This window comes from Anticarsia gemmatalis, chromosome 3, assembly GCF_050436995.1.
Source record: "Anticarsia gemmatalis isolate Benzon Research Colony breed Stoneville strain chromosome 3, ilAntGemm2 primary, whole genome shotgun sequence".
In the NCBI taxonomy this organism is placed as follows: Eukaryota; Metazoa; Arthropoda; class Insecta; order Lepidoptera; family Erebidae; genus Anticarsia; species Anticarsia gemmatalis.
This window is the reverse complement of record NC_134747.1, coordinates 3,845,303-3,872,056: the sequence shown is the minus strand read 5'-3', so window position 1 is coordinate 3,872,056 and position 26,754 is coordinate 3,845,303. Positions and strand designations below refer to the sequence as shown.

Here is a 26,754-nt window from a genome sequence, read left to right as displayed (position 1 = left end):
CAAGAAATTTTTATTCAATTATTTTAATATTTTATCATATGTAAATAAAATTTAAATTCGGTATCAATTTCAAGCAAAATGGGAAAAGCTGTTTTTGTGTATTCCTTTTTGTTTAGAATGCCGTAGTAAGATAATATAACATTTCTTTTATTAAGTACCTTTTTATGTTTCACAGATTCCCTTTTTCTGTAAACCTCTCTAGACTGCTCAATTTCTTCAATACGATAAACACATCCCTAAAAATCAGTATAGGGAAGACAAATATTTAATTCCAATCAAAATCTGTTAATAATCGAGTTTCTTTACTCAATCTTGAAACCGAGTAAAACCCATCAACGCTATTTAATTATAGGCTATCAACTCCATATGTTTGAATATCATCACGTAATATGTATGTAAGAGTGCAGTCATTAAAACGCACATTAGCGGCTCACCAAATAGCTCAATCAATAAGCAGTAATCGCAAGACAAAAAAATCGCAGACGCGCCGAATAAACGCAACAATAATGGTCGATTATAAACTCGAATGCTATTATATCGTGTGCGAAACTGATAAAAGGGCACGAAATAAACGAGTACATACTGTGGCACTGGTAAATAATTGGGTCGCGGTATTTGTTTTAAAACCAACATACAAACTATGAATGCAATATTATTTATTCTATGTATAAGTCCCACAAATTAGCCGCAAAATAATCAGTATGATAGTCACATTTAACAACCTTTTATGTTATTTGAAAGCATTTGGTGCACTCCCTGGCTAACAAAAAGTTTACGGGGTCCGTGAAATACAATGCTCATGAAGGTATTGATAAAACCAACAGATTTCGATTGATGACAGAATAGGCGTATAAAAACGAAGCTCGCGTAAGTCGCGCCCGCGTCCGACTCTCGCCAAAGAATGTAATTAACAGAACACCAATAAAAATAATTGGACACAAAAAGCGATCCGCCCCGGGCTGCCATTTATTATTTTGATTACCCTTGTTATTGTTATGGGGTATTGGTGTTTTTCAACTAGCCTTTTTGATACACACAGAGAGACACCGTGACGGATTCGCGCCCTTTCAATACGAGTGAAGATAGCTCGTGTTTGTTCTGTGTGTGCCATGTTTTGTAGCTCGAAAGCGGCTTTATTGTTCCCGTTTACGACTGTGTTTGTTCCTGCCGACGGCGCGTGACGTGCACTTTTGAAATTTTCTAGATCATAAAAAGTATTCATGTATTGTTTTTGGATTTTACGCTTTATTATAACATTAGTGATTAAATTTTATGTTCAATTTGAGATCTTAGTTAGTTTCTTAATCGATAATAAGATATGTTTGGCTTTTCAATTAAATGCCTGAGTAAAATGTATAATACCTACTGGTGTATGTTGAATATTAAGTACTAATGATACCACAGAAATTAAAAATAAGAGCATAAAGGCTATTATTTCGATGCTCTAATAGGCCCCGGCGAGATTCGAACTCGCGATCTCCTGTTTACTAGACAGGCGCTTTAACCAACTAAGCCACGGCGCCGATGTAATTGAAGACGAAATTTTGGATCAGTCTCTGTTTTCGCAACCCCTTTGCCCTCTGTCCGTGACCTGCGCATAAAATTATCGGGCTATGTGTTTTTGCAAACAGCTGCGTTAAACAAACAATTCTCACGATATATATATAATAATATTTCATTTCTCCATCTATCACCTACATAGATCGGATATGTAAGTTTGTGTTACATCATAATATTAGGTCGGCGAAAAAGTATTTTTGCATTATAGTATGTATGAACTTGTAATAGTACTTTCGAATGTTATATTGACAAATTTTCTTTATACTAAGCTAATACACAAAGACATAAAATGATTAAAAAAACCCTTTTATTTCTTGCAAAGTTAAATTATACACATGCATGTTAAAATATGTAGAAGTTATGCAAGAACCCTTTATGTGAGGGTGAAGGCTTCCTCCCAAGTTTTCAGTATCTTTTGCTTTTTGTGTTCATTCCTTCTCCCTGGTATATATAGTGATGTCCTCTGCCCATTTATAAATCGGCCAGACTTTCTCGTGCCCTGCTACCTTTCGACAAAGTAGTTTATTCCGTAGAGACTTGCAATCAATAATTGCATTTTATAATTTACAATTATTTTTCAATAACGCACCGACCCGAGTCGAGCATCGCTTACACATAAACTCGCAAGAAGTAATAATTAAATCTCATATACTTTGTTGCTAAACATTATTGCGAAAAGGTAATGAATATTACGGCTATAATAATCAATATGATGGCTATAATAACGGCTATAGCTTTATTAAGTTCGCTTAGCTGCGTGCTTAGCCGTTTATTGTTGTAATTTTAATGGCGCGGTGATTGAGGGTTGAATAACATTTGTCAGTGAGTTCACGATGTTGCTGACTAATGAACTGGTTAGTTTAATACTGAAGGAATTCAGGTACTTACGTACTTTAAAGAAGTCATTTCATACATACAGGTGTAGGTAGAGATGTATGAAATAAATCATTCACCATTTCGCCACTGTTAATGGCGAAACATGGAATGGGCATTTCCTGGACACGTTATTAAGCGTACTTAATTAAACACCGGGCTACTATCGATAAAATATTCTTGTATAAATTATAGAAGACCAATAGTAGGTACTTTGCCCGTCCCGGGAAATAGTCCTGAAACCAGTGATACACCGACCGCGGCAATACACAGAGGTTTTCTTCTTATTTAACTTTTTTACATTTCGGCTAGCACGAGCTAGGGGCGTTGTATTTCATGCAACATTTTTCGAAAGCTGTGGGTAGCTGCTTGGCTGTCGATAGAAGCAGAAAATTGCGCCTCTCTATAGATACACGATTACATTGATAATGTCCTTAGTAATTAGTTTAATTAATATCTAAAATTATTTTATAAGTATCTACTACTATAAGATATAGAGGATAATTTTCGTACTCCTATTGGCTATGGTCCTCTTGGCAAAAATTAATAATTCTTTGTATTTCCAAAATAAAAGCTATATCAGAAAGGTACATAAGCCTGCGCGTTACAGATGTTCTAAATAACATATTGACTACAGTGTTTGTTTATTCTAAATTGTAAATGTTGTATATCTCCGCTAACTTTAGCTATAAGGCTCTCTACTAAATTATTGGGCTATGTCAGCTATCGGCTAGTTTCTGATGAAATTTTGCATGAAAAACTAAACAACTGCTTAAGTTCTTGAAGTTATTTGAAATAACAAACGTTCGCTAATCGATAGTACGGAGTTTAGAACATGGTTACTACAGTTTTATTAACAATTAAATACACGTTATATTTTATTGTAACTTACATGTTGATAGTAATCTGCACATAAATAATTTACAGCATTTATTACAAGTTATAATTACTTTTATGATCGTTTCTATGCAAATGCAAATATATACATATACAATAAAATACGCTTATTCTTTACGAGTTGTTAATTAATAAAATAATATTGTAGTGTACTATTTGCATGGAAATAAGTAATAAATTAGCTGCTCCTTTGTTAGGTGTTAGATTCAAGAATTTAATCATATCAAATTTACGGAGAATATGTTATTGTGCCAAATCACGTGCTATTCTGGTCTTTAGTATTACATAAGTGTATTATTTACATTTCCAAAACAATGAAAATAATAATTTTCGCCCTTTGTGTCCTTACATCTTGCACAAATTCTCTTCGTTTTTGTGATCAGATTTAAACTCTTAACAACATATTAACAACTTTTGATCATGTTTCACCTGCTTAGAGTCGACCCAAATCGCTGATCGAATAAAAAAGGTATTATATACGTTTGCCTTGTTACCTCTAAATTAGTTATAATCATTTTTTTTTTTTTTATAATCTTTATTTATTGAGGGCTTTTAACTCTATGAGCTTATGTCAGCCCCATCACAACAAAAACAAAAAATCGACACAGTTATTTTCTTAAAACTAAAAAATATAAATTTATAAACACATTTCACCTCACTGGCTGGATAAACTAAAAAAATACTAAACATTCCTATGTCTAAACAATTCAAATTTAAATTATTATAAAACTTTTGCCTCTAAACAATAATGTTTCAAAATCAACTAATTTAGGCCTCAAACTTTGAGAGTTTTACTGTAAAATATCTAACTTATCCATTAAAAAGATTAAACAACTGTCCAACGACATCTCCACTGTTAAACATACTCCTAAGAAAATATTTACATTCGTCACAAATAACTCTAAATGCCAACTGAATCTTTTCGTCTACAGTTTTTTCTGATATAAAAATATTCTTTAAATTCCAAATTAAATTCAGTAAGTCAAATTTTTTCTGTTTAGTACTACTAGGTTGTTCTCCAGTCATTTTCTCAAATTGTTCAGATTGTACAAAGCTGGGAATGGACTCAAACGAATCATTTTCACTCCGACTGCTTTTTGTCCTTGTGCTCTTTTCTTTTCGTTTGACGCTGTATTTATGTGGTAATATCGGGGAAGAAGAATTCATGTCTTGCTGGCCATCTGAAGAACTATGCACCACAACATTTGCTTGAACAACACTGCTGTATGTCCTATTTCCACTTGGCAGAACGTTGCTCAAGTCAATAGGTTTCTTTTTAACTATACTCTGAGGTACTGACTTATCACCTTTATTTTTCAAATACATTTCGAAAGCTTTTTTATAAGTGACGCTCTGGTCACTCATAATAAAACGAATCTTCTTCTCTTGCACAAATCGAGGGCAACATTTGTCGAGAGCCATGTGCGATCCCTTACAATTAGGACACTTAAACACAGCAATATCACAGTTAACGTGATCCAAGCCACATTTGGGGCAAACTATTTTACTGGACGAGCAATATTTCTTTATATGCCCAAACTTCCAACACGCGGAGCACTGTGTAACTGGAAATACATATTTCTCGACGGTAAATTTACACCCGTATGCGTAAATATACACGGGAGGATGTATACTCTTGAAAGATAACCTCAAAGTTTCGCTGTCAACCCATACATGATCTCTGTTCAATCTCTTCAATCTTTTTACAGACAGAATGTCACATGACGCCAAAATATTTTCTAGTAATTCCTTCTCATCAATATCCAGATCAACTCCTCTAATGATACCATAAGACAAATTAATTTCATCAATAAACTGAGCTCGTATTTTCTTTTCAATTAATTTTTCACAGTTGGCGAGCTTTTCTGCTTGAATTTTATTACTGAATCGGACAAATACTTTATATGGGCTTTTATATTTAATTTTAATGATGTTCATAATACCTTGATCACGAATAAGTCGAGCTAAAGCCATCTGCTTTGGTAAAATTTGTACCGATGACAAGGATACTTCATACTCGCCTCCAACTCGCATACTCTCCTCAGCATCCACGAATGTTTCAGATGAATTTATAATATTTTCAGCTGTAAAACTTCTGAACAGCTTCTTCTGCTTTCTCCTACAGACCGTGATATAGCCATCCTCGCTGCTGTCACCACTATCCCGGGCTCTCTTGCCCTTTTTTTATAGTTATAATCATAGAAGACTATAAAATTGAATGAATTTTATATAAATTGTATAACAATACATTCTTCTTGTTTATTTTTAACAGTCCAGTGTTTTTTTGCAGAAAAAGTAAAATTGAATTTAGAAATAAAATATGAATTACGTAGAATCCAATTAGTTTTGCGAACAAACTAATTACCACAGTAATTGAGTTTTACAGATAACTTATCAACAATTATAAGTACTAGTACAGAAAAGGAAACACGTAATGCAATATTATAAGTAATACAAAACCACTATCACGTTCATACATAGTTATTTTATTTATCTAAAAAGGTGCATAGCTTTGCGTTGTAACGTACAATTATAAGCCATTAAAAACAACGTTTACTTAGCTCTCCATTTTGCAGATAACAACTCGGTTTTAACTTAGCTGTTTTGTTAAAAATATGGTCAAGATAAGCTAACACAATTGGTTCTAATTGCGTAGTATGTTGTAGTTTAAATATAGTCACTTCCGATCGTAAAGTTGATGATGTAGAAAGCATGCTTGCGATTTTTCTTTAGTATTTTTATGCTTTTTGTGTGACTAAACTGGTATAAAAAATATATCCTCTAGTGTTTTATAGTCCGATATTTTACTTTAGGGAACATAAAGGAAATTAAATTAAAATGTTTTGATATTGTACACTTCACAATAGTCATTGAGTTTTGATCAATTACGGGAAACTGTAATTATGTTAAAGGAATTGAAGACTTCATACATTTATAGGTATAGTTACTAGTCTACCAGTTTCCGTTTACATGCAATGCTATACAATAATATACATATTGTTTCGAAGTTAAATAAGTATTTTAAAGCTTTACTTAATTTACTTTTCCGGCAATATCCTTATCACATGCCACGTTTTTCTGCAATGGTTTTTTCATGGATATACAGGTAGTAATACTTCTATCAATATGATGTTTTTTAAGTTACCTATAGAAAAAAGTACCTCAGCCTCATATCTCAGTCTTTTGTACCAGTAGTTAACTCACCCAATTATGCGATTAAATCCAAAAAATAATGAAATATGATACTTAACTAAAAGCATATTATAGACTCTAAAATATTATACTATACTAGCTGACCAACGCAACTTCGCTTGCGTCACATTAGGGAGAATGGGTCAAAACTTTCCCCCTTTTTGTAACATGTTTTACTGTTACTCTGCCCCTGTTGTTTGTAGTGTGATGTTATATATTCTATAATATAGCCATCCGCAATAAATAGGCTTTCCAACACATTTTTTTAAAATTTGTACTAGTAGTTTCTGAGATTAGCGCATTCAACCAAACAAACTCTACAATTTATAATATTAGTATAGATTTAGTTATAAAAGATTATAGATTTTACAACATTTGTATAGAAAACTAAGTCACGTTTCATAATATTCTCACGGTCTGAGGTCTAACAAGTTAGAATCATATAACGCGCCTACTTTACATAATTAGAGACGGTTGCTTAGTCGTAAGCCGCTCGTTACACCGAAATAAACAATTTGTAAGAACAGCCCGACTTTAGCCCACCAATTATAAGTAAATCATGTTGGTGTGATTGAGGAACGTACAGCGGATATCTATGACTAAATAGTTTGAAGTTGGTTTGAAATACATTTTTATTCAATGCTAGGCTACAAATCAGATAGAGATTTATTTGTACGCATTCTATTTTTCTTCTTATCAGTGAATGTTCGAGTTTTACTCTCTGAAGTTAAAGCTAAGACTGTTATAAGGTAAAATAATCTTTAAATCATTAATTATTTTCCAAAAAAAAAACAGCTGGGACGGTCCGTTGACCATCTAAGAATTGAACAGAAAATGAAAAAGACCTTTAAGTTGGTTCTAAAGCTAAAAGATTGTGAGAAAATTAAGAGTAATAAATCGTCTGTACCATATTTTTTCTTATATAATTCGGAAAGTCTCAACTAAATTTATCCTGAAAATATTGTAACAGTAGTAAGAAAATCTTCGCTTATATCTTAAACCAAACACCACAATTTACGAGGCCGTCGACGAACAGTTTTCGAGCAAAGCGCGAGCATGCAAACCGACGATAAACAGCTGAAATAACTTCATGAACGGACGCTAATCAGCTGAACAAATTTAATTTGCCACCATCGCTGAAACAAACTCTAACTTTAATTGGAAAATGTGTAATGAGAATTGCTCGCGGATTTTCTTCACGTTTTTCATTTGTGAAATGTTGAAATGCTGTTATTTTATAACTAGATTGAGCTTTTAGTGGCTTGTGTAATATATTTATTACTCAAGCAAGAAAATTACTTTTTCTTTTACGTTATATTAACGGTTTAATTTATATTACTAGTTTATATACAACACTAGCTGACCCGCGCAACTTCGCTTGCGTCACATTAGAGAGAATGGGTCAAAATTGTCCCCGTTTTTGTAACATTTTTCACCCGTACTCTGCTCCTATTGGTAGTAGCGTGCTGATATATAGCCTATAACCTTCCTCGATAAATGGACTATCTAACACTGAAATTTTTTTTCAAATCGGACCAGTAGTTTCTGAGATTAGCGCGTTCAAACAAACAAACAAACAAACAAACAATCAAACAAACAAACAAACTCTTCAGCTTTATAATATTAAGTATAGATAACATAAAGTAGCAAACAAAAAATGAAGCAAAACAATAAAATTCGGCAATTGATCGTATTTTAATTACACTTGTGTTCACTAGATGGCGCTATATATTGTAAAAGTTTATTGAGCGGTTTTCCTGTGTGAACTGAATACATCGAAATAGCAGATTAGTTGATTTTTGTTTAAAATTTATTTAAATTACAATAGTCCGTTTTCAATATTCGAATGGTGAAGTGATATGTACCGAAATTCATCATCTGAATAAGTTTTGCATTGCTCTGCAGAAATCACTAAAATAAGGTCAACTAAAAATAAATTTGATAACAGATAAAAGATGTTCCTCCTTTCAGTCCTCCAAGAGTAATTTTACCTGAATATCGAAAACCTCAACTTTCAGAAGAAACACACATTTAACCGTGTCATTTTCACGTAACAACATAATAACACGAAATTAAGTGTAACTGCTTGAAAGTGGGTTAACTGTTGAAACTTCACGATAGACCTATCATCGGCTCCTGTAAATAACAAGTCGCGTGTTCGACTGTTAAGTAAAAGTACGACAAACACGAATAAAGTTAACTTTAATTATATGAATACCTAGAAATCTATACTAATATTATAAAGCTGAAGAGTTTGTTTGTTTGTTTAAACGTGCTAATCTCAGGAACTGCTGGTCCGATTTGAAAAAACTCTTTCAGTGTTAGAGAGCCCATTTACCGAGGAAGGCTATAGGCTATATATATCATTACGCTATGGCCATTAGGAGCGGATTAGCAACGAAAAATGTTACAAAAACGGGGAAAATTATGACCCATTAGTATAGATTGAAATATGTAAATTTTCAAGTCGGGAGGTTATGTGACCTTTTAGCTTAGGAAACTGTCCAGTGTCCACAGAAAGTTGTGAAACTATTTGACTGAAATTTTGTGAAGTTTAATAACAATTGGTCTTGACTAGATAAAGTGCGGTCCTAACAACCACATTAGACGTAAAACTAAATTGAAAGCCTTAAGCTATGTTGGTGGTTTACACACATACAACCATTATATCAATACCTTTTACCCATAGGGGTAGGCAGACCAAAGAATGCCACTTGGTACGATTCTTACAAAATTTCCTTACCTAATTCACATTCATACATCATGATTCATCGTATTGGGGTTTAATATCTTTAAAGCAAGGTTTACAATTAACGACACAAGGAAGCTTTCAGGCAATTTTGAAACTACTTCAGACAGTCCAGGCTTGCGGGAAAAGGATATAAAATTTAGGATTATATCTCTAAACGAAACATAAAAGTGAAACAATTATTCATAAGCAAGACAGTTGCAGAGGATATCTTTATTAAATAAAACAAAGCTTACTTAAATTTTCCTCTTACTTCTTACGTTGTAATACTCTGGGTGAATCATGAAGTGAGACAAAACATTATTAAACTACATAAAAAGCAATATTTAACAAAAGTAAGCTATGCCATCTATCATAACAAGTCCATATCACCTCATAAAACGTATTACCATTCGGTATCTTGTATCTATCACCTGTTCCATGGCGCTGTTGTATCATGGTGTGTGCTTGTATGGCGGTGTACGGCGGTGTATGGTGAATGAGACATCAATACGGCACAATCTGTGCACTGTAATGGCTTCTAACACGCGATCGCTAACTATTGCGTTTGTTAGAACACGCGGTATAGCTTTACATGGAATTTAGTTATATTTAGGAGCTGAATTTGTTTAGATTGAACTTTAAAGATACTGATTATAAATGTAGATGAAGTGGAAGCTTGCAGGGATTGTAAGATGTGGTGTTTTACGGTCTCTAGGTCTACCTTCTTAGATCGAGAGAGAGAGACTTGAAGATGAAGCTCTCTGTCTCCCTTTCTATTAGGATTGAAACTGGCAAACATTGTGAGATTATAAAAATGTGTTAACAGTTTACATTGGTATATTTTTAAATTTACTTTGGACCTCCCTCGCTCAGTATAGATCATCCGAAATGTTTAATGTGTATTCAGATAACTGTCTTCAGTCATGAAAAGAGAAGAAAGCCGTGTTACGAGACGAGTGATGCATAATAATTTAAGCAGATATGTAAGCAGAGGAAGACCAAAAAAGAGATGGATGGATTGTGTGAAAGATGATATGAACAAGAAAGGGGTGAATACAGAGTTGACGGCTGAAAGGGATGAGTGGAAGAGGAAAACATGTTGTGCCGACCCCATCTAGCGTGGGACAATGGTATAGAACATATATATTCAGTTAATTGTATTCCTGCATTCTCCATGAATAAAAATTCAACCATAACAATAATAAATTATACGACACAAGTGGTGTACGATAGTAGTCAATTACTCGCTACTCTGATTGATTGGCTGATGTGATCAAGTTATGCACTTGTTTACTATCAGCTACATAATGCAGCTGTGATTAGTTACGATAACTGTTTCAGGTTGGGATGACTCGTGTACCTAATCATTTTATGTATATTCGAGGTATCACCCGCTAAATAAGAACTTTTAACAATCAATTCTTGCATTAACAATATGATTTATAACTCGGAGACACACATATCTGGTACTAATTACCTTTGAAATCTATTCGCAATTTTTAACATCGAACCTATGACATAAAATTTTGTAATGATATTACTAACTTATCTCCGTAATGTACATGAATTAGCGTAAGCTGAATAATAACGAACAACAAATAGGCTCACATTCTTCTCAAGTTAATGAAACTTAAGTAAAAATTACCTTTCCACACATAAAAGCCCATTTAACTAGTCAACAACTCTAAGTAAAAACCACACATCCGACAAACGTTCAAACATTTTCAATTAATTAACCCATCATCAAGGGCATTAAGTGCCAATAAGTAACAGATTCAATGTCCTTTGTTCACTCAATGTGTCAAAACAGCTACTACTCGAAGCAGCTGGCATTTCACGAATACACCATTCACTTACTCGTTCAACTACATTTTTTTACTCTCTTTGAAAAGGTCGTAGAGAACCGCGAAAATAAACTTATCATCAAAACAACAATACGGAAATTTCAACTATATATTTCAGGTAATAAGGTAGGTTTTTCTTTGATAGATGGATATGCTCCCGGTGTCCGTTACATCGTCCAATAAGATCTTATAATTGCATTAACTTAATTAACACTTAGGTTTCGTTTGTAGGTGTCAGCGGTAGATAATTGTTTGAAAAAATATGTGGGGTATCTTGCAGTATAAGAAACTTTTCAGACAAAAACTCGTTGAGACATGTTTAATGAGTATTTATATTTGATCGAGCGTGTCTATCTAGAATTGTAGAATATTTACATACGAAGATAAGGCGTATAAGTAGCAGGGTTTTATATGCAAGTTTTTTGTGAGAGCTTGCTAAAGGGTATACTGTTTGACGTGCAACATTGTCTAATACATAACAAGGCTTCGATGTCAGGTTAGAACTGATAAATACATAATTAACATTGTGTAATGGATCACGGTTTCACCACATACTATATAACGGTCTACTACAATTACTGGAAAACTAGAAATAGATGCAGTTATTGAATAGATACTATGCTTTACACGTACTTAATTCGATGATTCATGTTTTATTTAAATCGTGAAAATTGGGTGTCCATCGACATCCCTAGGTGAAAACACCTCTAATAGCAACCGGATAAAATTTTATTTGACAGTTGAAATGCATCCACCATATTTAACGTAGCGACAAACTCGTAATCGCATTTTAATGTATATTTGAAAGCACGGTAATTCAAATAAAATCCACGTCAATTGTCACCGGAGAGCACCTTCCCAGCATTAATGTCGTCCTAATGTCGTTTGGATAAAAAAATCAATTTGTTATGAGCCCGCTTTGACGGAGTAAGGCCGGGTAATTCGGTTGCAAGTGAGCGTGATTCCTGCGTCGGATTGTTTATTTAAACTTTTGTATGCGCGTGAGCAATTCACACCTCCCCCCGCGCGGCGCACCCCTCGCACCTCGCTTCATTGTGTGCTCAAACTGCGTGTCCAACTAGGGCTGTCGGGCTGTCACCATTACATATTCACTGCAGATACCTAGATACCACGCTTGTCATGCTCATACACAAAAACACACGAGCCCTCGCGTGCAGGAACTATAAAAAATGTATGTCTTTCCTTCAAGTCATGTTTTTTATTACACTCAAATGTGTTGTTGAAGCACTTCGAAACAATTATGTGTTTGCATAGCTAATGTAATTCAACATATTCTACTGGTTATGAGTGAATTAATTATTGCGTTTAATTGAATTAATCAGGTGCATTATATTATATTTAGACTCGGGGTGATATTTGAAGTCGCTTTTATGCTTTTGTATGGGTCATTTGAATTTCATCAAGTATGGAAGTGTAGTATGGTGGCCAAGAACCAATAAAGAGACATGCAAGAAAGCGCTCAGCACAATCCAAAGGGTTGCCTGCATGTCTATAACAGGTGCCTTCAGAACAACACCAACGGCGGCAATGGAAACCTTACTTGGAATCACTCCATTGCACCTCACAGTCCAAAGAGAGGCAATCAATGCGTTGAAAAGACTCAAAGATGCAAACCTCGGGACAAGGAAGATGATGACGTGCAACCATACAAACATGGGCATAAAACCTCATCTAAAAGAGATGCTAGATATGAACTCTGACAAAATACAGACAATACTAGTCACTCACAGAAACTTTAAGATGACGATTCCGACGAGAGAAGAATGGAGTCAAGGTCTCTACACACAAACCAAATCGAGACAGATATGGTACACCGATGGCTCCAAAATGCAGAACGGCACAGGAGCAGGCGTTCACTCGGAGGACTGCAGCATAAGCACTAGCCTAGGCAGATATGCTTCAGTCTTCCAAGCAGAAGTACACGCAATCATCGAATGCACCCAAGAGATTATAAAACGAGATACAAAAAATCGCGACATTTATATACTCAGCGACAGTCAAGCAGCTATTAAAGCTCTCTGCTGTTTTAAGGTCAATTCGGGACTTGTACTGAATTGCATAAAGAACCTGAACAAGGTAGGTCGTACAAACAACGTTAGGCTAGTTTGGGTACCAGGCCATGCGGGCATAGATGGGAATGAGAAAGCTGATGAACTTGCACGGAAAGGATCAGAATCACTCCCAATAGGTCCAGAACCAATAATTGGACTACCTGATGCGACAGTCAAACTGGCAATAACCAACTTCACCAGGGACCAGCATCTGAAAGAATGGAAAGCCATATCTGGACTAACCCATTCGAAACTGTTCATAAATAACGTCAACAAAAGCTGGAGTAATAACCTAATAAACCTCAGCAAAGACAGCATCAAGAAAATACTTGGTGCTTTCACAGGACACTACGGCACGAACTACATGTTAAACAAAATAGGTGCCATAGATGACCCCAAATGCAGGCACTGCAATGAAGAAGCAGAAACCATGAAACACATACTGTGCGAGTGTGATGCTTTAGGAAGGAAAAGAATGGATCTTCTAGGATGCGGTTACCCTAAACCAGAAGACTACAGGCTGCTTCCGGTGGGGTGCATAGCAAAACTGATAAGTTTTGCCCTGCCCCCCAACGTCTAGAGCAGCAAAGGAGGGGGTGACACAAAGGATCAGAAATGGTCGAAGTGTCAGCCAGTCATTAACTGGCACCCCCACCCCTAAGATAAGATAAGATAAGATGGGTCATTTGAATATTTTAGCGATTACAAGAATTCTGTTATGCTTAGCTAATTAAACGCATGTAACAGGCGTATCTAAAGATAACATTTAATAGGTTTACAACAAATGAAGTCTTAATATTCCTTTATCTATGAATACACCTGACAGTTAATGTAAAAGTTTTTCTTCACCAGAATCTAACAACCCTATAGTAAGCAATAATTATAAAAAGCTATATATTTTTTTAATTCACACACTTATTTCTTCCATTCTCTGAACTGGTATAAAAAGTGTTTCTGAACACGCTTTCCGCGCTTTCTTCGAAGTGTTTTTGAAATATTGATACAAATAGAGCCAGCTGTACTACATATTTAGTGAGACAGCAGCCCTAATGAATAGTTTACGTGTATTTATTTTACGAAGTTGTCATGACAATGAAAGTCGAACGGAGGCACTGGGCCATGTTATTCGATAACTGTACGCAGCTATTCGGTTTAAAAACACCACAATATATTTGCAATTGAATGTATTTTTTTCTATTTTCGTGAGGTTAATATAGCATCAGATTTGTTTAGATACTGCGGAACAAACAGATATACTTTTTACTCTATTATTGAGTTTCTATCGTGATTTTTGTAGGAGAATTTAAAACACCTACAATCCACTTTCGAAATGACTTTTTATTTTGAAGATACATTAAGTTTGTCGTTTAAAGTATACATAGGTATTACGCACATACAATTTGTAACCGACTTCTAAAAAGGGGGACGTTCTCAATTCAACGGTATTTTATTTTGACATGAAGGTAGCTATACTAAGTACAACATTAAATAATTGAAATATTTGGTACTCGGTAAGAAACAGTAAGCAAGCCTATTGCCTACCTAGCTGATATTAGTCTGATCGCATTACATACTTCCTGCCCTCACTCTTTTACCTTAAGTATTATATCTTAAACCACAAGTTTCGTCGAAATTAATTACTGGAAATGAGACAAGTGCTACTTAAACTCTTAGCACAATTTCTAAAAAAGTTTAAGGTCAATCGGGTTATTCGGATTACAAATAATATTCTTTTTACTCACATTCTCAGAAGGTCAGACGAATTACCCACTTACACAAAGCCGGATCAATAAGTTATTAAAACATAAGCTACTTAAAATTGCGTGCAAACAATTACTGATACTTAAATCCTTATACAAAGGTAACAAAAGGATTATAGAATATTAGTAATTGTCCATTTTTACTTCGTAATATAGTATTACAACTAAGTAAGGGTATTACCATTCTTATCAATCGATTGTCAATCTTTTATAGAGTTGAGTAATATTGCTCAATATATTTATTGTTCGAATTGATCAATTGATTGTTGATCGTAGATTATATTGATTCAAAAAAAGTACGAATACAAAGCTTGCATGGTTATTAATGCTCTATACACGTGCCGGCTGTGTGAGCCGTGGCCCCGACCAGACTGTAATCGTTCAAACTTGTCGTTTATCTAGTTGTATCCAGACTAATCCAGTATTCATCCAGATGGAACACCAGATCACACCGTCACCCATCTTGTGGAAAATCTTTGTATTAAAGAGCCCAATCCTATTATTAACAGCCCATATTGTTCAATTGCAGGGCAAAGCCCCCCCTATCTCTTTCCACCTAAAACTATCTAAAACTATAAAATGCAAATTTTTTGTTGTAACAGTCCAACTCATATCGCTATCTCTTTCTGGGCCTTCCGTGACTTCGCTCCCTGTCAACTAGGACCCACTCAGTGCCCGATCACTTGCGCCTCATAAAGTTTTCCTTCGATTGACCTTCGATCGATTAGTATGGCAACACCTTTACAATTCTCAGAAACATACTCGTATCAATAAAGTCAATTATATTAAATTAGGATCAGTATTGGTAATCAATTTTGTATCATTTCCTCTGTAATTTGGGTTCGTTGTGAAAAAAATGTTTAATTCGAAGAAGGCTCGTGGGCTTTGTGGCGGATGTCACGTCTCACTCCCTTGTTATAGAGTTTAGGGAGAGGTTTGATGGTCGGCCCGTTTATAAAAGACAACCTATATGCAGCTGTACTGAATGAGGCTTTAAAGAAGTTAATTTAAAGATATTAAGCCCACAGGTCGAAAGAAATATTTGTATTTAAAAAAAATTGGACCGTTTCCTTCTTTAAATCTGCAAATGTTGGTCTTAAGATTGAGGATCTAAGAAAACCACCATGACGCCAAACGTCTCAAGAGCATTTGATAAGACTGAATAGTGAACTTTATTGGGTGCTTAATGTACTAATACTCGTATGAATCTATGCTCAGTTAAAGAAACCCCATATCGACCTTTTAACACCATCATCAATACTGACTATATTTTAAAACTAGTTTTAAGTATAACCGCACAATAAAAGTAATGCTTACAAAGTGTACACAATTAATCGCGAACATTCGTGTATCCTGTTCAAACCAACATTACAATCCATTATTCAAGACAAAGGCTTCAATCTTTAAATTATGATTATGATCACAAACTTATTTACTGAAATCTTTATTTCTGTATGCGACTTTAAATGTCCACCAGATTATAGCTTGAATTACCTAAATGCGTCTTTAATGGTTGAATTTAATGTTGGATTTAAATGAAGACATCTGGACAAAAAACTAAATTGACTTTACCAATTGTTTCCTGTGGCAATAAATGTACGGGGGACCTTTAAAAAAGTTACACAAGCGTGGAAATGAAATTGAATTTTCGAAAAGTAATATGAGATGTCCGTCCCGAATTATTTTTTATTGCCCTTAGCCGCCATTTTCTGTCATTTACTTAACCTGTTATCGACGTAAGGCCGACATTATGAAAATACACCCATTTACAAACGAATAACTATCCAAGCGAATCAAATATACCCGTAGTGCTGCGACACAAAGATTAGAATCGATTGTAAAAACTCTTTCGTATTCGAAAAAACCATATCATTGCGTCGGGTTCACATAATACCATTGTATAACTAATAATCAAGCAGGACTATTCGATTCGTTTATCTCATTTTGGTAATGTGTGTTTGACTCGACATAATTGGAGGTTAAGTTCTTTGTTAAATTGCTTTGGTAGTCGCTGTCACTTTGTAAGGTCACCCATTGTTCTAATTCGTATAATATTTTACATAACCTTAAAAAATAGCGTGTAAGTATAATTTGCCGAAATAATAAATGGCCTATTGTCATGAAATTATTAAGTTAAACAATCTAAAAGTTGACTTAGCTAAGGTTGCCTATTTTACAAGATAATGTTATACATAAACGGTCTCGTACGTCTAAAGCTTGGAGTGGGATCACAAGTGCCTACATACCAAAAAATCCTCCAACATTGCAATTTCAAATTGAAAACGAAAATTGCGAGCATACGTAATAAGAGAGGAGAACACCGTCTACGTGACGCTATTTAGCGCCAAACGACGCAAGCGCGAATTGGAAATCAAAACAAGCATTGATCCACAATCAAAACGAATCGAAATATTAGCGTCGTGATCGATAACATACCATCCGATTATCGAAATCACGATCATTTGTGTACAACGATGCTTCAACACGTGATATCATTATGTGCTACAACCCTAGAGTCCAATTTATATCAGATCGTAGTTCGATATTGGAATTTCAGTCGTGTTCCACCCACATAAAGTTGAGCAATACAAATACTTTTTATTTCGGTTCGATTTGGGTGCGCAAGTAGTTCGAATATTGACTGCACGATGCAGCTCAAAAACGTTACCAGTGCAACTATTTCTTTGGATTATATTAAATTATAGCTAGCCGTGAAAATCGTCCCGTAATGTGTTGGCGAGATTACCTGTCCGTGGGACTGCGAGAACGTATCATTTGCTACGATCCACTCGAGCCCTAAGTGCGTGTAATGGGGCGTAATCTTTGAATTAGCCGTTACATTTTATTGATTCTTGTTCTGTTTTTACATACAAATTACAAGTATTTGCTGTGTGTATGACGTTTAAAATTGCGTAAATACTTACAACCTGGTGCAGCGTCGATAATGAATAGCATCATAAAACTGCAAAGTAATTTATTTTGACAGCGCTGACGCTAAAAAGAATGTAAATATCAGTTGATTGTTCAGCTTGTTCTATTCCACGGCTGCAACGTTTACTTAATAGAAAAACAGGAATCGTTCGCCCTGCGCGATGTTAATACGATATTACCGCGTATAATTTCTAATAGTAACATGAGTTCGTGAAGTTTATGAGATAGTGCATCGATAAATTGCAACGGCGGTTTCTTCCGAACAATTGGCTTGTTAATTAATATTTATGCTGAATATGAATGAGTATATTTCGTTGGCCGTTTCTTTGTAAAGTTAGACGTTTTCCACGATGCGGGGCTGTGCGGTAATAAAGAAAGAATACCATTAACATCGGTTAAAACAACATTACGGGCGCGATACGCTCGCTTGCCGCGCTCGGAAACGCTAATATTATGAAGTTGACGTAATTTGTGAGCATCGCCGGGTGCGTAACCTGTTTATGGTGGTTCTGCACACTATCTGAAATATTACTTCATTTAACGCCAGTATTTGGTCACGATTTAGAGGGAAAATATTTTGATAGAGCCTATAAAATTAATCAAGAAGAACTTGTAACTCAGACGCTTGTGGAAGCTTGAATTGTGACTCTATTTAGGTTGTATTAAAGCAATGCACTAGGCTGAACTCTATTGTCAGGTTTAAATAGCTAGTAACAGGAAGTCTTTAAATGAAATATAGATTTTTTGACATAAAATTGTCATTGCGCCAACTTTTTCGAATACGATATAATAAGTAATGTGTTTGGAGGGCACATGACATACATGACTCTATTTGTTTCCATGAAAGTAGTCAGTGAAATATAGCCTGATGAAGTATGAGCAAACAGCGACCGTTCAGCCACAGTATTTTGAACTACTGTAATACCAATCATAAATCATGAAAATTAAACATTGAACTACTACAATATTGTCATTTTACTATAGGTACATCCCACCATTAATCAACACTACATGTAATCGACACCTAAAATTACGTACCGTCCTGTCAAATTGAAACCATATGACGAAAGTCGTACTAATTACATAGTAAGCCCCTTCTACATTTGCTGGACCCTAAAAATGTTCCATAAAAAACGTTAGTTGGCACAGCTAATGTCGATGTAATGAGCCTCTTATCTCACTAATTAAAAGTCGATTTAGCGCGGGCTTTCTAATGTGAACAGCGACACCCATACACAAAGCGATGTACTATGACATGACTAACTGAGCGAATCCTTTTTAACTTATGATTGATGTTTAAAATGACAGTTGCGAGTAATTAATGATGCCTATTAGAATTGAGGGTACTTTTTATGAGGGACTCATGTTTGTTTGTAATTATCGATATAATTTCGAATAGTTAATCGTCAGCAATCGTCTGTTATTAACGATAAAATGTATAGACTAGACTGATTTGGAAGAATTAATCATGGTTTTTTGTTGGACAAAAAATTCGAGTAATCATATGTAGAGTCGAATGAGCAACGGCCACACACGATATGTTATATGCATACGTATCTTTTAGGTATCTTTCGATCTTCACAATATACAGACCACCCGGTTAATGAAATTTTCATGACATTCTATAAGACCTTAATTGTGAATGCTCGTGTTCGAGTTATTGGTTTTTAGATAAGTAAAATACATCTGCAGAGAAATTAATATACGACTATATTGATTTAACTTTATAGATAAGCTTATAATATAATTAAAAAAATGTACGTCAGGCTGGCCCGGCCCCATGGAATTTAATAATGAGATTGTTATCAATCCAATGTACCCGGGTATACTAATATATGTAACACCTTCATTTTCAATGTAACTCTTTTTAAAAGAAATTACGTGCACTTCTTAGTGGCCGGGCCAGCCTGACGTTTTCAGCCCGGCCACCTTGTTTCCCACTAATCTACAAAAAATACTGGCAATATTGTGCTACAGATGAAATGTACCCTATAATTTATGCATATGTAACACAAAATCGAATCCTGAAATGCAATAGCATACGAAGTATTAGCGGTTGCAGGTGGCCGGGCTGAAATTATTTCGTTAATATAAAACAGTAAAACTGCAACACCTACCAAAAACTAATACCAGTACATAATGAGATATAGAGATATAGAATACATGTAACGCTTTCATTTTAAATTATAATACATATTTAGAAAGAATAATCACTTGAAATTATATTTCAGCCCGGCCACCTAAAAGCGGTAATATTCCCTAAAATCTTATGCCAATTTGTACAGTAAAACCTGATACAGCTATGAAATGAAAGTTACATTCGTTTCGTTTTAGTCGTATACCTTTAAGCCTTCTGTTTGACTAGATTATCAAAATCTGAGAAACTTGCCGAAGAGTGACTATCATTTATTAACTAATTTCAGGACATTTGGTTTGTTGAGTGAAATAAAATTGGTAATTGTCATATTTTTTTAATAATCATTTTTGAAATTAGTTAGACAACATTTGTACTTATATTAATTAGGTACTATAACAATTGTTAATTATAAATAATGTAAAAAAGGTTACACATTGATAATAACACAGTTATCAAAAAATTATAGTAATATCAATATTACCTTAACATCGAACATTCATTCATTCAGAATATTAGAAGATAATTTTTGGTTAAATACTTATTATACCTTGGTAAAAAATCACAGATTTTCATAATGATTTTTACATCAACTTTGAATTTAAAGTTTTGAAAACTTTCAATTAAAATTATGCTAATATAATTATTACAACAATTCTTAAATAAAGAGAGAACCATAGTTCTTTCAGTGGCAGCTAATGGAAATATAGCTATGTAGTATATATAATTTAACATAATATTAAAATCACAGCTAAAAATCACAATGTTAACTTGAATATTTAAACGTATGCTAATATAATAATCATTGCTAGCCTATATCTGGCATTTGTACTATAAGTATTTTGACTAATTCAAATTTGAATTATGAAAATCTGTGATTTTTTACCAAGGTATAATAAGTATTTAACCAAAAATTATCTTCTAATATTCTGAATGAATGAATGTTCGATGTTAAGGTAATATTGATATTACTATAATTTTTTGATAACTGTGTTATTATCAATGTGTAACCTTTTTTTACATTATTTATAATTAACAATTGTTATAGTACCTAATTAATATAAGTACAAATGTTGTCTAACTAATTTCAAAAATGATTATTAAAAAAATATGACAATTACCAATTTTGTTTCACTCAACAAACCAAATGTCCTGAAATTAGTTAATAAATGATAGTCACTCTTCGGCAAGTTTCTCAGATTTTGATAATCTAGTCAAACAGAAGGCTTAAAGGTATACGACTAAAACGAAACGAATGTAACTTTCATTTCATAGCTGTATCAGGGTTTACTGTACAAATTGGCATAAGATTTTAGGGAATATTACCGCTTTTAGGTGGCCGGGCTGAAATATAATTTCAAGTGATTATTCTTTCTAAATATGTATTATAATTTAAAATGAAAGCGTTACATGTATTCTATATCTCTATATCTCATTATGTACTGGTATTAGTTTTTGGTAGGTGTTGCAGTTTTACTGTTTTATATTAACGAAATAATTTCAGCCCGGCCACCTGCAACCGCTAATATTTCGTATGCTATTGCATTTCAGGATTCGATTTTGTGTTACATATGCATAAATTATAGGGTACATTTCATCTGTAGCACAATATTGCCAGTATTTTTTGTAGATTAGTGGGAAACAAGGTGGCCGGGCTGAAAACGTCAGGCTGGCCCGGCCACTAAGAAGTGCACGTAATTTCTTTTAAAAAGAGTTACATTGAAAATGAAGGTGTTACATATATTAGTATACCCGGGTACATTGGATTGATAACAATCTCATTATTAAATTCCATGGGGCCGGGCCAGCCTGACGTACATATTAAAAAAGCTAGTTGAAGCAATATTATTTGCAAATCTGATATTTTTCATTTCATTTCATTTTTTTTAAAGACAACTCCCGCACTAAGAATTGCTCTTGTGTCGCGGGGACTTTTACAAACATACAAACAACGGACACAAAGCACAACCAGACCCGAAACAATTATTTGTGGATCGCACAAATAATTGTCCCGTGTGGGAATCGAACCCACGACCTCCCGTTGCAGTGGTATCGGCGTGGCGACCTAAACCACTGCGCCACAGAGGCAGAGTAGAGAGAGATATTGAATAATCATATTCCTTTCAATATTATTAACATGGAAATAAATCATTAATCAACTTTTGATTTGAGCGTTGTTATAAGTGCAAATGAAATGGCTTGTCGTTCTGCAATTTCATTCATGAAAAATAGAAAATTAGTCTTCAAACTGCCTGTGTCTTCTCGTGAACTGCCCAAATCGACAATAGCATTTGTAACTAACAGGATTTATAATTAAATGCATTCTATTCCCATCTAAAAGCATCCTTCCGTATCAAAACCATTTTGTCTTGGTATTTGTAGAACACTACATAGCTACATACCCTCCGCACTTGTTTCCCACAAGTGTACATCATCAAAAAACGCCATGTTTTACTTTCTGACCAGTAATACCATAGCCAATCGATTCACAAGACTCCGAGCAGTTTGTTTAGTCCACAACCCGACCGAATCTGGCCAAAAAGAGGAGTCGTGAATTGAATCCCTGTGGCATTGTACCGAAAAAATGGATGATGATACAAATTGAATGCTTGATGTTCATTGCCTGGTTGCTAAAGGCAATTTTTGTTAGCAGTAGGTGTTAAGCAGCAATGGATGTGTAGTTGTTGTTTATAGTTGTGTAGAAAATGGATTGTAAAGTACAGATGGAGGTACTGAAAAACGCTACCGTCACGAGCGCGTCCCGTTCGAAAATGGCCGTGGTAATGGTATTTGTTTGTTGATTTTCTCTGTTTTCGGCCTGTAACTTGATTTGCTTTTTGTTCTGTTGATACAAAGGCGACTAAATTTCGTTAGTAAGTTATTTTCTCGGTCGTGTTGAGAGTATCGTGACGGTTTCTGGGACAGGAGGATACACGATCGAGGCGTGCACAATCAATTAATGACGTTATTAAAACAAATATTGAGTTAGGTTTAGTCTCGGACGTAGACTAACTCGTCGGTATATTTGATGTTTATTAAAGTGATTTAGCAGTTTTTACTGCTATAGGTATAAGGAAAAACGTGCATAATAAAATAATCTTTAACACGAATGCCTTGCAAGCTACTATTAACAAAATAAATGAAGAAATTAAAGTTTCGATTAACTCAAATTAATCCGATGTTTCTGTGAATTTCTCTAATGAATAGGGTTATCGAAACAAACCAAATAACAAGAAACTAGTTAAATTAACAGTTGTAACGTTCACGTTTATCTGAATCGAATCGCGTTTCCTTTGACCGCTGATACTGAATAAAGTCACTGACTCCGCGGACTTAGTCAATTAACCGTACCTTTTGTTTTAAAACAAAGCATCGGAATCGAATTTGTTCGTTTTGTTGAAAAACCGTCGTAAAATGACAATCGATGGCGAGAAACGAACAAGAAGTGGAGTGAACGTCCTAACTAATTTGTTTTAAATTGTGTCGGTGAAATGAAAAAACGAAGGAAGCCAGGGTCCCGTCACATCCGGAGCGTCGCTCCAAGTCATCGGTGACCCGAGAGAAAAAATATGTATCATTGTGATTGATTCACGAAACCGCAAATGGACACAATCGGTCATCCGTTCGACACATTTGTGGAGTATCTCATCCCACAAATTTAAACAAAAACAGGCAGTGTGTTCACAGTCAAAGAATCATTGTTGCATCCTGTCGGCGGAACATTGAGTTGACAATATTTCTTTATTAGCCTGCGCACTCTTTAATATTGTCGCATTAATGGCAAACGCATCATTTTTTATCACTTTCGCATCAAAAACTAATTACTGTTATTGCAATAGCGCAAAAGCGAACGGACCGGATGCGCGTAATTTTTTCTAACACGTCCGTTTCCGGTCATAACAAAAAGTTGAATATTGAATTTTGAAAAAAATCATATCCCCTAACTGAATTTACGCGATCCGGGGCACTAACGACAGTAAAATAACAATTACAGCGACACAGATCTTATCTGTGTAATTTGGTGCGCGTACAAATTCGTGTCGGCGAGCGTAATGGCGGCCGCAGTTTTATTGTGTTATTTACACAAATAAAAACGTTTATTTTTACATTTTCCCAAAATTAAATATGGGCCAATTTACTCTCAGCGAGGGAATTACGTTGTTAGTTATAATTTTATGTGATTCAGAACAAAGTGTGTTTGCGGCAAGTGCGGCGGGTGGCGCGGGCGCGGCAAGGGCGAGGAGACTAGCTTGTTTATTATATTCATGTGTTATTACTTGTGTAATTTGTGTCGTTGGTGTAATTACTGGTGGGAGGAAATCCTCGTTGTTTTGTAATCAGTTGTACGTAATGCGCAATCAGTTTCCAGTGCCTGTTTATCTAACGTTATTATGATGATTGTGTTTTATTATAATACATTTATATTTGAATATGAACATTGTATTGCAATAAAAAACGTTAAGCGCAAAGTAATTTGTGGAAATAATGTTTTGCAGTAACGCTAAACTGACATGATTTAATATCAGCTAAAGTCATTTGATGTAAATGGCGGAAGAGAAGAGTTAGGAACAGGAAACCTAGGAAATAAAAAGCATTGTATCTTACCATAAACATTGACAGTAAAAAGGCATATGCCCGCAAGAAAAAATAAAAAAGCATTCACATTATGGAAACAAATGAAATATCTATTAGAGCCGCATCAACATCCGCGAAGTGAAATGAAATTCACGAAAACAACAAGTCGCATTAAAGATGATGAGGTAAAAATCACGTTCCAACATTCACACAGCACAAAATAATAATTTAAATCACCTAAGCGGTGTAGTTTACTTTCTACGGCAATTTTCTTTCAAACATTCTCCTTTGTTTGAATTTAAAATTATGTTAAACATTATTATGTTAGAATAACAATCCGTAAAGCGATTTTCATATAATTGTACGCGGAACAGAGCAATGGAAGTGACTGGATTGCACCAAATGTCATTTTAATAGTTTTAATTACGCCTTGGTGGGAGTCTAATTGCGTACTCGGCTGCTGATTACTGTACTACTTTAATCTCTTGATAATATTACTTCGTGGAATCTTTTCTACGTAGAACTGAAGAATGTACTGTAGATTAAGGACTAAAGTAAGTCTTATACCTGGGAATGTAGTTCTGCGACATGTTCTGAAATAGGACTGGGTGAGATGACGTAGGTAGATAAGAATACTGCTGAATTGCTATTACAAAGGAGTCGCGATGACGTCTTTTATAATTGTATTAATGTTTCAAGCTAAAGCAAAATGTCAATGTAGATGAGCCACTTTAATTACTTTAGTACTAAAAGAATAGCCAGAACAGAATCGAGAATATAAATATCATTCAGTTCTTTTAAAAAGGTGATCTCCCTTTTATGGGACGTTTTTCTTCATATTGATTGGATTCCAAAGAATTCTGATTAAAGTGATTATTTTAAAATAGGGTTTCAAAACGCTTGACAAACGGTTTTATGGTGGAAATGTCCTTATTGAATCCCAATGGTAGAGACTTAAAGACTGCGAACAGAGTTTCGAGAGACAGCTTTCAGATTCTTCATTTATCAAACACTAATTGTAACTACGTATAAAACGTGGTTTATATTTTTATCTGTTAAAACGATTAAGTATTCTAGGCATTTAAACATAATATACGATGTGCGAATTTATCCAATTTGTTGCTTAGCGATTACTGAGACTTGAAAGCACTTGACCGCGTAGTTAAAGTTCCTTTGGCATGCTAATTTAGTTACTTATTTAGTAACTTTGTAGCATATTCTATGATTGAATTGATGGTCTAATTTTATTAGCACGCCAAAGGATCTTATATAAGGGAACTCAGCAGAAATAAACACGTAAGAACTATAAAGTTGAAAGTACTTTATTATAAAACCTATCTATAAAATTTATACCTCTGCAGGAATTTATTTGACTGCCAAAGTTATGCCGCTAACTAAGTTGCAGCTAGTCTCAGTACGTAGGGAGATCGGTTTATAGCCTTACTCGCAATTACTTCAAAGATGCCGACACTCAGATAAATAGTATTCCCAACAGCTATATAAAGCCTTCATAGCTTCTAATTGGATACCTAATATGGCCTCCTATATGCCCTACAGGGAAAAAGAAATAATCTAGTAACTATACCCTATTAGGAATCAAATACTTTGGTATTTAAGAATGTGATATTGCTGAATGAGGACTATTTTAAACTACTGGTTTATTAATGATATCAACCGCATACTTATAATTATGTAAGCTTACATTACATTCTTTATTGGGGACTAGAAAACTTGCTTTTGATTTTTGATAAAATCCAAGTTTCGGTTTAATAAAATGATTTAACTTGATCCTATTACGGAAACTTTCCTTTTACATTAATTTACAAAATACTTAAACCAACTTTATGGTCATGACCAAGAGTACTAGTATGTAATGGATATAAAATAATCTCTCGCTAGCTCAAATCATCCATTAACTCGCAGTATACTTAATTACAGCGCTAGTGGGCCACAGTTAGGCTTTTGACACGGCAGACAAACGCATATATCGTGACTTCGGCCAGTAAAGTCAGTTTGTTGATAAAGTCAATTAGCGGTATCGAAGTAGGGACCCGTATCAAGTGATTCAGCCCACCGTCGCGGCGGCGGTCGTATCACTGCGCCGCCATTGGCCGGGCGTGCCCGAGGGGAGTGGTCTCGGCCCGCTACTTTTTTGTTATACTTTTTCGAGCGGTGCGTAGGCGAC

General features: G+C 34.7%; 1 non-coding gene across 1 annotated transcript; it reads right to left on the bottom strand.

Moving 5' to 3' along the window:
* Positions 1–1,449: 1,449 nt before the first annotated feature.
* On the bottom strand, positions 1,450–1,523 carry TRNAT-AGU (transfer RNA threonine (anticodon AGU)). The gene has a single exon. It is a non-coding gene; the product is annotated as a tRNA-Thr (tRNA).
* Positions 1,524–26,754: the final 25,231 nt, after the last annotated feature.